This window comes from Vulpes vulpes, chromosome 15, assembly GCF_048418805.1.
Source record: "Vulpes vulpes isolate BD-2025 chromosome 15, VulVul3, whole genome shotgun sequence".
Taxonomy (NCBI): Eukaryota; Metazoa; Chordata; class Mammalia; order Carnivora; family Canidae; genus Vulpes; species Vulpes vulpes.
Genome location: NC_132794.1, coordinates 63,707,450 through 63,720,093, shown reverse-complemented (window position 1 = coordinate 63,720,093; position 12,644 = coordinate 63,707,450). Strand labels below are relative to the sequence as shown.

The window sequence follows — 12,644 nt, the reverse complement described above, 5'->3', positions numbered from 1 at the left end:
TCACACAGAGAGATAGAGAGAGGCAGAGACATAGGCTGAGGGAGAAGCAGGCTCCACGCATCGGGAGCCCGACGTGGGATTCGATCCCGGGTCTCCAGGATCGCACCCTGGGCCAAAGGCAGGCGCTAAACCGCTGCGCCACCCAGGGATCCTGTTGTAATGGGTCTTAAGGTTCATCTAGTTCAGTCATCCTATTTTCCACTAGAGGAAAGCAAACCCTAGAGAGATAAAATAACTTGTCCAATATCCTACAGCAACTTAGTTGATAATAAACTGTGTCTTTTCATCTAAGAGGTACTCTGTCTTTGAATCGATCATTAAATAGATTTCATTCACATTATAAATGAGAAAATTAGGGGATCCCTGGGTGACTCAGTGGTTTAGCGCTGCCTTTGGCCCCAGGGTGTGATCCTGGAGTCCCGGGTCAAGTCCTGCATCAGGATCCCTGCATGGAGCCTGCTTCTCCCTCTCCCTCTGCCTGTGTCTCTGCCTCTGTGTGTGTGTGTGTGTGTGTCTCTCATGAGTTAAAAAAGAAAAATCTTTAAAAAATAATAAATAATAAATGAGAAAATTATATGCGTTTAATTACTTGCCCACAGTCAATATTATGTGTTAAAATAAGGAGGACAGAAAGACAAAAGTTGTTTCATGTTAAAAATATTTTTGTTGTTGCAGGATGAATATTTTCCACTGATTCACTTTTGCCCTGTGCAACAAAAACCTGTCTTAACCATAAGAAAATAAGCTTAGAGATGCAATCTAAAAATCTGAAACTATGACTTTATATTAAAATGTGAAATACTCATTAATTTCTTGCTTCAAGTGCCACTTTAAATGAACCATCTTTGGTGTGTTTGCAAACATTCCCAACTTTATTCTCTAATAATATTTGTGACACCTTACACGAATACAAATAATATCAGGATGGAAACTTAAATAGATTAACATTTTGGAAAAAACAATGAAAGATAAGTGAGGATAGCAAAATTCACCCTAAAGTAATTATGAGATGACACAAGAAATACATACCATGGAATCCTGGACAATTTCTACATGTGAGCCACAAATTTAGCTCTAGATTCCTTTCGGTCAAAGCCAATAAATAAATGTAATCAGTTACAAGATTTACAAGAGTCAATAAGGTAATATGTCTCAGAAGAAGCAGGAATTTTCCTTATATTGAAACCTGAAAGAAATATTATCATTAAAGTGACACTGTGTGGTAGTAAACAATCTTAACAATATCCCTACAATAATTACCGCAGTGAGTTTCATGAAGGAAAGGAAGCTGGGGTGACCTATACCACAGTAAGATCCATAGCTCTTTAAGAAAGGAGCTGAGGGTCACCTAGGTGGCTCAGTCAGTTGAGCATCCAACTCTTGGTTTCGGCTCAGGTCATGATCTCAGGTTTTTTAGATTGAGGCCCCTGTTGGGCTTAGCGCTCAGCAGAGAGCCTGCTTGAGGTTTTCTCTGTCCCTCTCCCTCTCCCATTCCCCCCTGCTTTCTCTCTATCTCTCTCTAAAATCAATCAATCAATCTTAAAAGAAGGAAGGAAGAGAGCGAGTGAGTGAGCTTGGGGTGCCCTGGGTGGATCATTTGGTAGAGCATGTGACTCTTGATCTCAGACTTGTGAGTTCAAGCCGCAGATTGGGTGTAAATTAATTGATTAATCTTAAAAACAAACAAAAAAAACAAACAAAAAAAAAAGAAAAGAAAAGAAAGGAAGTGAGCCCAACTAAAAATAAACATTTGAGAGGGAGGCTGATATGGAAGCTAAAGTGTGAGCCTGATAATAAACACTTCCATAATCTCTTACTACAAAAACCTTCTAGGAGGTTTAGTATGGTATGCTCTCTCACCAAGTCAAGAGCTTTGTAAGGGGTTCTTCTATAGGTAAAATTTTCTGCATATCATCCCCTCCTATCTTATTGGTATGTATAACTTATCTGAAATTCAAAGGCTGGGTAATACAAAGATCATGGATTTTAGAACACTCTACTACTTGGGATCCCTAGGTGGTTCGGTGGTTCAGCGGTTTAGCGCCTGCCTTCGGCCAGGGGCGTGATCTTGGAGTCCTGGGATAGAGTCCCGGGTCAGGCTCCTTGCATGGAGCCTGCTTTTTCCTCTGCCTGTGTCTCTGTCCACCCACCCACCCTGTGTCTCTCATGAATAAATAAATAAGATCTTTTTTAAAAAAATTATATAAAAAAAGAACACTGCTACTAGTCATAAAGTGCATGAAGCAATACTATTTCAATAGTACCATGTACATGGAGAAACTTGTTATATGTGAGAAGAATTTCAATAGGTATGTCTTGAGTAAACAAAGACAAGGTTTTCTAGAGAACCAATCTTACAAAAGAGATGAGAGACATATTAAATTGTGTGATAAATTCATGAATATTTACTATACTTTTCTCACTTTTGTCTGTTTGAAAGTTGCTATAAAAACTAAAAATAGGGCAGCCCTGGTGGTGCAGCGGTTTAGTGCCGCCTGCAGCCCAGGGTGTGATCCTGGAGACAGGGGATCGAGTCCCACATCAGGCTCCTTGCATGGAGCCTGCTTCTCCCTCTGCCTGTGTCTCTGCATCTCTTTCTCTCTCTCTCTCTGTGTCTCTCATGAATAAATAAAATCTTATAAAAAATATTTAAAAAAAAACTAAATATAATGGGGGGGATCCCTGGGTGGCTCAGCGGTTTAGCGCCTGCCTTTGGCCCAGGGCGCAATCCTGGAGTACCAGGATCGAGTCCCGCGTCGGGCTCCCAGCATGGAGCCTGCTTCTCCCTCCTCCTGTGTCTTTGCCTCTCTTTCTATGTCTATCATAAATAAATAAATAAATCTTTAAAAAAAAAAACTAAATATAATGGGATGCCTTGGTGGCTCAGTGGTTGAGCATCTGCCTTTGGCTCGGGTCCTACATCGGGCTTCCTGCATGGAGCCTGCTTCTCCCTCTAAGTTCTTTTTTTAAAAGATTTTATTTATTTATTCATGAGAATCAGAGAGAGAGAGGCAGAGACATAGGCAAGAGGGAGAAGCAGGCTCCATGCAGGAAGCCCGATGTGGGACTCGATCCTGGGTCTCCAGGATCATGCTCTGGGCTGAAGGTGGTGCTAAAACGCTGAGCCACCCAGGCTGCCCTCTATGTTCTGCCTCTCTCTCTCTCTCTCTCATGAATAAATAAATAAAATCTTTAAAAAAAAACCACTAAATATAATTATATTGAAGATCCTCATAGAGATCAATGAAGTAACATTTGTTTATGAAAAATAACAAGAGATTATAAAACAAATTAAATAAGAATAGATGGATACAAAATATAATTATAACTTCCGTAAATGAGAATGCCTGGGTGGCTCAGTGGTTGAGCGTCTGCCTTTGGCTCAGGGCATGATTCCGGGGTTCCGGGATCGAGACCCACATGAGGCTTCCTGCATGGAGCCTGCTTCTCCCTCTACCTGTGTCTCTGCTTCTCTGTGTCTCTCATGAATAAATAAGTAAAATCTTAAAAAAAAAAAAAAAGAACTTCCATAAATGGAAATAGTAGTAATAGAAATTTAAAAGAAACCCCCAAACAACCCAATTATAAATGGACAAAGATTTGAATAAATATTTTAGAAAAGAAGCTATATGGATGCTGGAATAAGCACATGGAAGGATGCTCAACATATTAATCATCAGGGAAATACAAGTTAAAACTTCAACAAAACACCACTTCACATTCACTAGTATAGCTATAATAAAAAAGACAGGGACACCTGAGTGGCTCAGTGGTTGAGCATCTTGCCTTCAGCTCAGGGTGTGATCCTGAAGACACGGGATTGAGTCCCACATCGGGCTCCCTGCATGAAGCTTGCTTTTTCCTTTGCCTATGTCTCTGCTTCTCTCTCTGTGTGTCTCTCATGAACAAATAAGTAAAATCTAAAATAAAATAATAATAATAATAATAATAATAATAATAATAATAAAAGACAGACAAAAACAAGTGTTGGAAAAGATATGGAGAAGTAGAACCCTGGGACGCCTGGGAGGCTCAGTGGTTGAGCATTGCCTTTGGCTCAAGTCATGATCCTGGGGTCCTGGGATCAAGTCTCACATTGAGGTCCCCTTAGGGAGCCCGCTTCTCCCTCTATGTCTTTGCCTCTCTGTGTCCCTCATGAATACATAAATAAAATCTTAAAAAAAAAAAGAAATAGAATCCTCCTATGTTATTGATGGGTATATAAATGCTACAGCTACTATGGCAGTTTCTTAGAAATTAAACATGAATTTACAATAGAACCCAGCAATTCATCTATCCAAGAAAATGAGAACAATTTCACACAAAGACTTGTACACAAAAATTCATCCAGCATTATTCATAATAGTTCAAAGCAGAAACAATCCAAATGTCTATCAACTAGTGAAGAAATAACCATAATGTGGTAGTTATAACTATATAATAGAACACTGTCAGCAGTATAAAGCAACAAACAACTGATACAGGCTACAGAATGGATAAACCTCAAAGAAACTAGATGCATAACACATGTATCATTCCATTCGTACAAAATGTCCAGAAAAGGCAAATCTATAGAAATATAAAGTATATTAGTGGTTGCCTAGGGCTGGATGTGGGAACAAGGGTGACTGCAAATGGGCACAAGGGATTATTTTTGTGTGAGAGAAATGTTCTAAACCTGGATTGTGAGAATGGTTGCACAACTTTATCAATTTACTAAAAATCATTGAATTGTATATTTTAAAGCAGATAAAAAATTTGCTATACATTGAATGTTTGTACCCCCCCATTCATATGTAAGCAGAGTCCTCATGAATAGGATCAGTGCTCTTGTAAAAGAGGCTCCAGAGAGCTCTCTTCATCCTTTCTGTTCTCATCAGACCCTTAATCTGCTAGCCCCTTCATCTTAGACTTCTGAGCTTCTAAAACTATGAGAGAAAAATTTCTGCTCTTCATTAGCCACTCAGTTTATTATGGTTTTCTTACAGCCGCCCAAAGGGACAAAATTATACCTTGATGAAGCAACTACTAACAGTTTCTTGTGTATTCTTCTAGATAGGTCTATATGTTTACATACATAATTACACATATTATTTTTGAAAGGTACCATTCAAACTATCTCCCACTGTCTAGTTCTGTTTGATTTTTTTTTTAAGATTTTGTTTATTTGACAGAAAGAGAGAAAGTACAAGCAAAGGGAGTGACATAAGGAAAGGGAGAAGCATGAGCAGGGAGCCCGATGTGGGGCTTCATCCCAGGACCCTGGGATCATGACTTGAGCAGAAGGCAGATGCTCAACCGACTGAGCCACCCAGGCACCCCGTTCTGTTTGATTTTTAAGATAGATCCTGTAGATCTTTCCATAGTAGTATATGCATTGATCCACCATTCTTATTAATACATAGAGAGCATTCTGCTATATAACCATACCATTGATGAATTTTTAGATTATTTCAATCAATTTTGCATTGTAATTAATGTTAAGTAAATATCTTGGTATATAATTTCATATAAGTGTGCTATTACCCACAAGAGTACATTATTACCTATAAGTAGAATTTCTGAGGCAAAGGGTCCGTGCATGGTAATTTTGTTATGCTTTCAAATTGAATTGATCTCCATACAGGTCAATTTACACTCCAGTCAGCAATGCATGAGGATATATTGACAACACATTTTTTTAAAGATTTTATTTATTTATTCATGAGAGACAGAGACAGAGAGAGAGAGAGAGAGAGAGAGAGAGAGGCAGAGACACAGGCAGAGGGAGAAGCAGACTCCATGCAGGGAGCCTGACATGGGACTCGATCCTGGATCCAGGATCAGGCCCTGGGCTAAAGGAGGTGCTAAACCACTGAGCCACCTGGGCTGCCCTGACAACACAATTTTGACAACACAAGTTAACAAACTTTTAATTTCTATGCCAGTCTAAAATGTTATTTAAAAACACACTTCAGTTTACATTAACTTGTCTCTTACAAGAACAGAAATTGTGGGCTCTGGGGTGGTTCACTTGGTTAAGCGTCTGCCTTTGGCTCAGGTCATGATCCTAGGGTCCTGGGATGGAGTCCTAGGTAGGGCTCTCTGCTCAGTGGAGAGCCTCTTCTCCTTTTCTCTCTGCCTGCCACACCACACCCCCTGCTTGTGCTCTCTTTCCATTTATCAAATAAATAAATAAAATCCTTAAAAAGAAAACTTCATAACCCATAAAATAAAAAATCCCTAAAAAAAAAAAAATTCCCTAACAATGGCATGCCTGGCTGACTCAGCAATAGTGCACATGACTCATGATCTTGGGGCCATGAGTTTGAGCCCCACATTGTGGGCAGAGTCACTCAAAGAAAAACCCTAACAAAATATTAATTAATATAATCTAGCAACTTTAAAAATGATAACATATAACTTATGGAACAAAAATAATTTTAAGGAAAATCTTAAATTTCCTATTGGAGTTTATCGCAAGAGAACAAGGTTGACTAAATTTGTGATATCAATCAATCAATATAATTAAACATATAAAGACTAAAAAAGAAAAACCATATGATTTTCCCAATAGACACAATTATTTAACAAAATTCAACATCCAATTATGATAACAATTCTAAGTAAACTATGAATTGAAGGTAAGTTCACAAACTTGATAAAGAACATCTATGAAAAAACTGTAGCTAATATACTTACATGGAAAGACCAAATGCTTTCCTCTTAAGATCTGGAACAGTCCGAGAAAATGTGCTCTCACCATTTCTATACATCATTGCTATGAGGTCCAAGTTAGTGAAATAAGGCAAAGGAAAAAAAAAAGAAAGTCATATGCACTGGAAAAGAAGAGTTACTGTCTATCTAGGAAGAAAAAGAGAATCTACAGAAAGTTACTATGTTATAACTTGCAAGTTTTAAAAGGTATCAGAGCTCAAGATCAATGTACCATAACAAACTGTATTCTGTATATTAGTGACAAATACTTCTGTATATTAGTGAAAATCATACGATTTACAACAGCATCAAAACATGAAATATTTGTGACTAAATCTAACAAAATACATGCAGTATTTGTATGTTGAAGGTTATTCTCATTGCTGAGAGACAGTAAAGAAGATTGAACTAAATGGAGAGATGATACCATGTACATGTTTGGGAAGACAATACTGTTCCAATGTAATTCTCCTTGAATTGATCTATATATTCAACATAATCCCAACTAAAAGCTTTTGGAGACATTGAAAAACTGATTCTTAAATTATATGGAAATATAAAGGATCTCAAAGAGCAAAATGATTTTCATAAAGGAGAACAAATTTGGGGACTCACACTACCTAATTTCAAGAGTTTTTTTTTTAAGATTTTATTTATTTATTCATGAGAGAGAGAGAGAGAGTGAGAAGCAGGCTCCTCGCAGGGAGCCCGATGTGGGACTGGATCCCGGACCGGGATCACACCCTGAGCCAAAGGCAGACGCTTAACCGCTAAGCCACCCAGGGGTCCTTAATTTCATGACTTATAAGGCTACAATAACCAAGATAGTGTGACAATCCTGTAAGGATAGACACATAGCTCAATGGAGCACAACAGTGTCCAGAAATAGATCAAGTTTCAACAATGTTGTCAAGATAATTCAACTAGGAAAGAATAGTTTTTTCAACAAATGGTGATGAGACAATTATACTTCCACATTAAATAATTTTAACTGTTACTTCACATCATATTTAAAAAAATAATTCAAAATGGATCAGAGGCTTAACAGTTAAAATTTAAGGTTTTAAGAGGGGCGCCTGACTGGCCTAATTAGTGGAACATGCAACTCTTGATTTCAGGGTTGTAAATTTGAGCCCTACATTGGGTGCAGAGATTACTTAAAAAAATAAAACCTTACTTAAAAAAATAAAACAGATTAGGCATATCTAACTGTTTGACACTGAAGGGGTGCCTGGGTGGCTCAGTCTGTTAAGCGTCTGCCTTTGGCTCAGGTCATGATCTCAGGGTCCTGGGATCCAGCCCCATATTGGGCTCCCTGCTCCAAGGGAAGCTTGCTTCTCCCTCTCCCTCTGCCTGCCACTCCCCCTGCTCCTGCTCTCTGTCTCTGTCACGTGAAAAAAAAAATCCTTAAAAAAACCTTAATACTTTTACAAGACATCAGACAAAATCTTTGTGACCTTGAGTTAGGGAAATATTTCTTAGCTAAGATGCAAAATGCATCAATCATCAAAAAAATCATAGTCTGGACACCCTCAGTTTAAAAGTCCTGCCTTTTGAAAGTACCTCTAATAAATTTATGGGATGAGCTAGAAACCAAGAGAATATATCCAAAAGACATATATATATAAAAGGACTTATATGCATACTATTAAGAAAAACACCACCTTAAAACCCAATAATAGACAACCCAATTTTTTAAATGAGAAAAAAAGGATTTGGACACCTCATCATATACAGATGGCAAATTAGCACAGGCAAACATATTCAAAGTTACAGAATAGCAAATTAAAACAGTAACATTACATACTAAAATGGTTTAAAAAAAAAAAACAAAAGCTGATCATTTTAAGGGCTAATAAGGATTTAGAGCAACTGAAATCATTAGATATTGCTGGTGGGAATGCAAAAAAAGCATATCTAGAAAACAGTTTGGCGGTTTCTCCTGAAGTTAAACATACGATTACCATACTGACCCTTTTTGGTATCTACTCCCCTTCAAAATGAAAACATGTCTACACAAGTACCTGTATGTTAATGTTTACAGCTGCCTTATTCATAATATTAAAATTAAAAACAACTCAAATGCCCATCAATTGGCTTCATGCTATATGATTCCATTTATATGGCAAACTGGAAAAGACAAACTACAGTGAAAGAAATCAGGTCAATGTTTGCCAGGAACTGGGAATTCACCAGTGTTCTCTTCCAGGACTTGTATGATTTCATCTCTTATATTTAAATATCTAATCCATTTGGAATTTAGCCTGGTATTAGAAATTGATTCTCTGGGCACCTGGGTGGTTCAGTGGTTGAACGTCTGCCTTTGGCTCAGGTCATGATCCCGGGGTCCTGGGATCGAATCCCACATCAAGCTCCCTGCAAGGAGCCTGCTTCTGCCTCTGCCTATGTCTCTGCCTCTCTCTGTGTCTCTCATGAACGAATACATAAAATCTTTAAAAAAAAAAAAAAAAGGAAGAAAGAAAGAAAGAAATTGATTCCTTTTAGTTATTTAAAATCCCAACTTTTGGGGCACCTAGGTGGCTCAGTTGTTTAAGCGTCTGCCTTCAGCTCAGGTCATGATCTCAGGGTCCAGGGATCAAGCCCCACATGGGGCTCCCTGCTCAGCGGGGAGCCTGCTTCTCCCTCTCCTCTCCAGTTGTACTCTTTCTCGCTCTCTTTCACAAATAAAATCTTTAAATTAAAAAAATCCCAACTTTTCATGACACATCATTATATACCTAATAAAACAGCTAAAGTTTTAAAAAGTCCTTAAAAAGTGAAAATACCAAACACTGTCAAGAATATGGAAAACCCAGATGTCTCATAAATTGCTGGTGGAACTATAAAATGGTAAAGCTACACTAGAAGAGTTTGGCAGTTTATTAAAAAACGAAACATATATACATCACTTAAAAAAAAGATTTTATTTATTCATGAGAGACACACAGAGAGAGGCAGAGATATGGGACTTGGTCCCAGGACCCCAGGATCATGACCTGAGCTGAAGGCAGATGCTCAACCACTGAACTACCTAGGGGACCTACAACATGACTTTTTGTTCCCTACTTTTGGAAGCTCTTTTTATATTAGGGGTACAAAGCTTTTGTTTTTGACATGTCACGCTCCTGGGCATTTGTCCAGATAAATGAGTAAAGGCCACACAAAAACCAAACTGTGGTACATTCATATGATGGAATACTACTCAGTAACAAAAAGGAACAAACTATTAATATATGAAACTGCTTGAATCTCAAGAAAGGCATGCCGAGTTAAAAAAAAAAAGATAATTTCAATGGGTCACATATTATATTATTCCATTTATGTAACATTCTTCAAGTGAAAAAATTATAGAAATGGAGAATAGTGACTGCTTGTGGTTAGGCTTGTGAGGGTGGGAGAAAGGAGTGGGTGTGACTATAAAGTGGCACATGGGAGATATTTGTAGCAATGAAGTAGTTCTGGGTTTTGACTGAAGTGCATAAAGAATCTTTGTATGAGATAAAATAGCATGAACATGTGCACACACATTGTATCAATATCATTTTTTTAAAATATATTTTTTTAATTTTTATTTATGATAGTCACACACAGAGAGAGAGGGGCAGAGACACAGGCAGAGGGAGAAGCAAGCTCCATGCACCGGGAGCCTGACATGGGATTCCACCCCGGGTCTCCAGGATTGTGCCCTGGGCCAAAGGCAGGCGCTAAACCTCTGTGCCACCCAGGGATCCCCGTTGTATGAATATCAATTTTGATGTAGCATAGCAATCACTTTTTGGCATTTTGGCTAAGATCAAATGTAATATTTGTTCTTATCGTTTAATATCTGATAGGTCTTCTGAGGACAATATATTAAGTGGATTTTTGGAGCAGGGAGATGGAATAGGAGATTACTATGTTCACTTGATGACTTGATCTGGTATTGCAGTACCTTCGGGAACAGCGCACTCCCTTGGGGGAAATATCCAGGTGTCTAAATTCAGCTTGAGCTGTGGTGGGTTGTTTGAGATTGTGTGCTGGATGCTTCTGCCTTCTAGTGTCTGGGTGGGCGGCTTGTGCCTGGCTCAGTATGTGCCTGACCATACTATGGACTTCTACTTATTAAAAGATTTTATTTATTTATTTATTTATTTATTTATGAGAGAGAAAGAGTGTGAGTAGGAGGAGGAACAGAGGGAGAGGGACAAGCAGACTGTGCTGACTGCAGAGCCCTACTCTGGGCTTGATCCTGTGACCCAGAGGTCCTGATTTGAGATGAACCCAGGGGTCAGATGCTTAACTGACTGAGCCACCAAGGCACCCCTACCCATTCAACTATTAATTGACATTTGTTGGGTTTCTAGGTTGGGGTTATTATAAATACTACTGCTATGTGTATTTGTTTTCCTATAAACTATATACTTAAGAGTAAATTCCTGGGTCAAAAGATATGTGGGTCTGGAAATTTATTAGATAATTCTAAAGTGTTTTTTTTTTTAAAGATTTTTAAATTTTATTTACCATGAAAGACACACAGAGAGGCAGAGACATAGGCAGAGGATGAAGCAGGCTCCCTGTGGGGAGCCTGTTGCAGGACTCATTCAGGACCTGAGTGAAAGGCAGATGCTCAACCACTGAGCCATCCTCTAAAGTGTTTTCTAAAGTGGTTGTATCCATTTTTAGTCCCACTTAATCCCAGTTCCAGTTACTCCATATCTTTTCCAACACTTGGTATTGTTAGTTTCTCTGGTTTAGGCATTATGCTGGAGTATAAAGAGATATCACTGTAGTCTTAATATATAATTTCCTGATTACTAATGAGATTGATAACTTATACGTGTGTGTGTGCACATGCGTGTATGCCATTTGATTTTTTCTTTGGTGAGTATGTTTTCAAGATTTGACCATTTTTTCCCCCACTGAATTGATTTCTTAATTTGTAGGAGTTCTTTGTAGATTCTGGTTATGTACCCACCATTAGTTATTTTTATAAAGATTTTATTTATTTATTCATGAGAGACACAGAGAGAGAGAGGCAGAGACACAGGCAGAGAGAGAAGCAGGCTCCATGCAGGGAGCCTGATATGGGATCCGATCCAGGTTCACGCCCTGAGCTGAAGGCAGACGCTCAACTGCTGAACCTCTCAGGCGTCCCTACCCACCATTAGTTATATGTGTTACAAATATCTTGAACTCTATGGGTTCATTTCTATTCTCTTAATGATAGTTTCTGATGAGCAGAAATTCTTAATTTTAATGTATCCAAATACATAATTTTTCCTTTGTAGTCAGCGCTTTTTGTATCCTTATAAATAAATTTTTTCCTAATCCAAGGTCATGATAATTAATATTCTTCTAATATTATCTTTGAGGAGAGACAAACCTGAGGGCCGACCTTCAAATCATCAAGCTTCCCTGCTTGAATTGAGACATTAACTTTCTACCCTTGGGCTGGGATTTATACCACTGGCTCCCCGGGTTCTCAAGCCTTCAGACTTGGATTCCTGGAGTTACACTATTGACTTTCCTGAAGGTAAGGCCAGGAAGTCTTTTATTTCTTTTTTAAAATTATTGTTATTTTAAATAGGCTCTAAGCCGGGCATGGAGCCCAACATGGGACTTGAATTCACAACCTGAACTGAGATCAAGAATTGGATTCTTAACTGAGTCACCTAGGCACACCAGAAAATCTTGATCTGTAGATTCAAGAAGTCAAACAAAACCCAAGTAGGATACATTTTTTAAAACCATACACCAAGACACAACTTCAGATTGGAGATGGAAGCTATTGGGACTTCTTAGCTTCATATATATATATATATATATGCACACAATGTATATATTTTATATATATATATATACAAAATTTCAGTTATATGCATACAAAATTTTATATTTATAATCTCTCTCCACATTCACACATAGACACAAACGCATGCCTGCACATGTGTACACACACAAATATATCT

At 38.2% G+C, this 12,644-nt stretch overlaps 1 protein-coding gene and 1 non-coding gene across 5 annotated transcripts in view; one reads left to right on the top strand and one right to left on the bottom strand.

Moving 5' to 3' along the window:
- RNF111 (ring finger protein 111) overlaps positions 1-12,644 on the bottom strand; it is a 127,115-nt gene that overhangs the window by 110,803 nt on the left and 3,668 nt on the right. Inside the window, exon 1 of one of the 4 annotated variants that reach the window (XM_072738645.1) lies at positions 1,030-1,186. The exons of the other annotated variants lie outside the window; for them this stretch is intronic. The gene's annotated coding sequence lies outside the window, so the exon portion shown is untranslated. Of the gene's footprint in view, positions 1-1,029; positions 1,187-12,644 lie in introns of those variants that run through there. 4 annotated transcript variants of the gene reach the window in all.
- On the top strand, positions 10,464-10,649 carry LOC112918228 (U2 spliceosomal RNA). Its single transcript, XR_003234648.1, has one exon. It is a non-coding gene; the product is annotated as a U2 spliceosomal RNA (small nuclear RNA).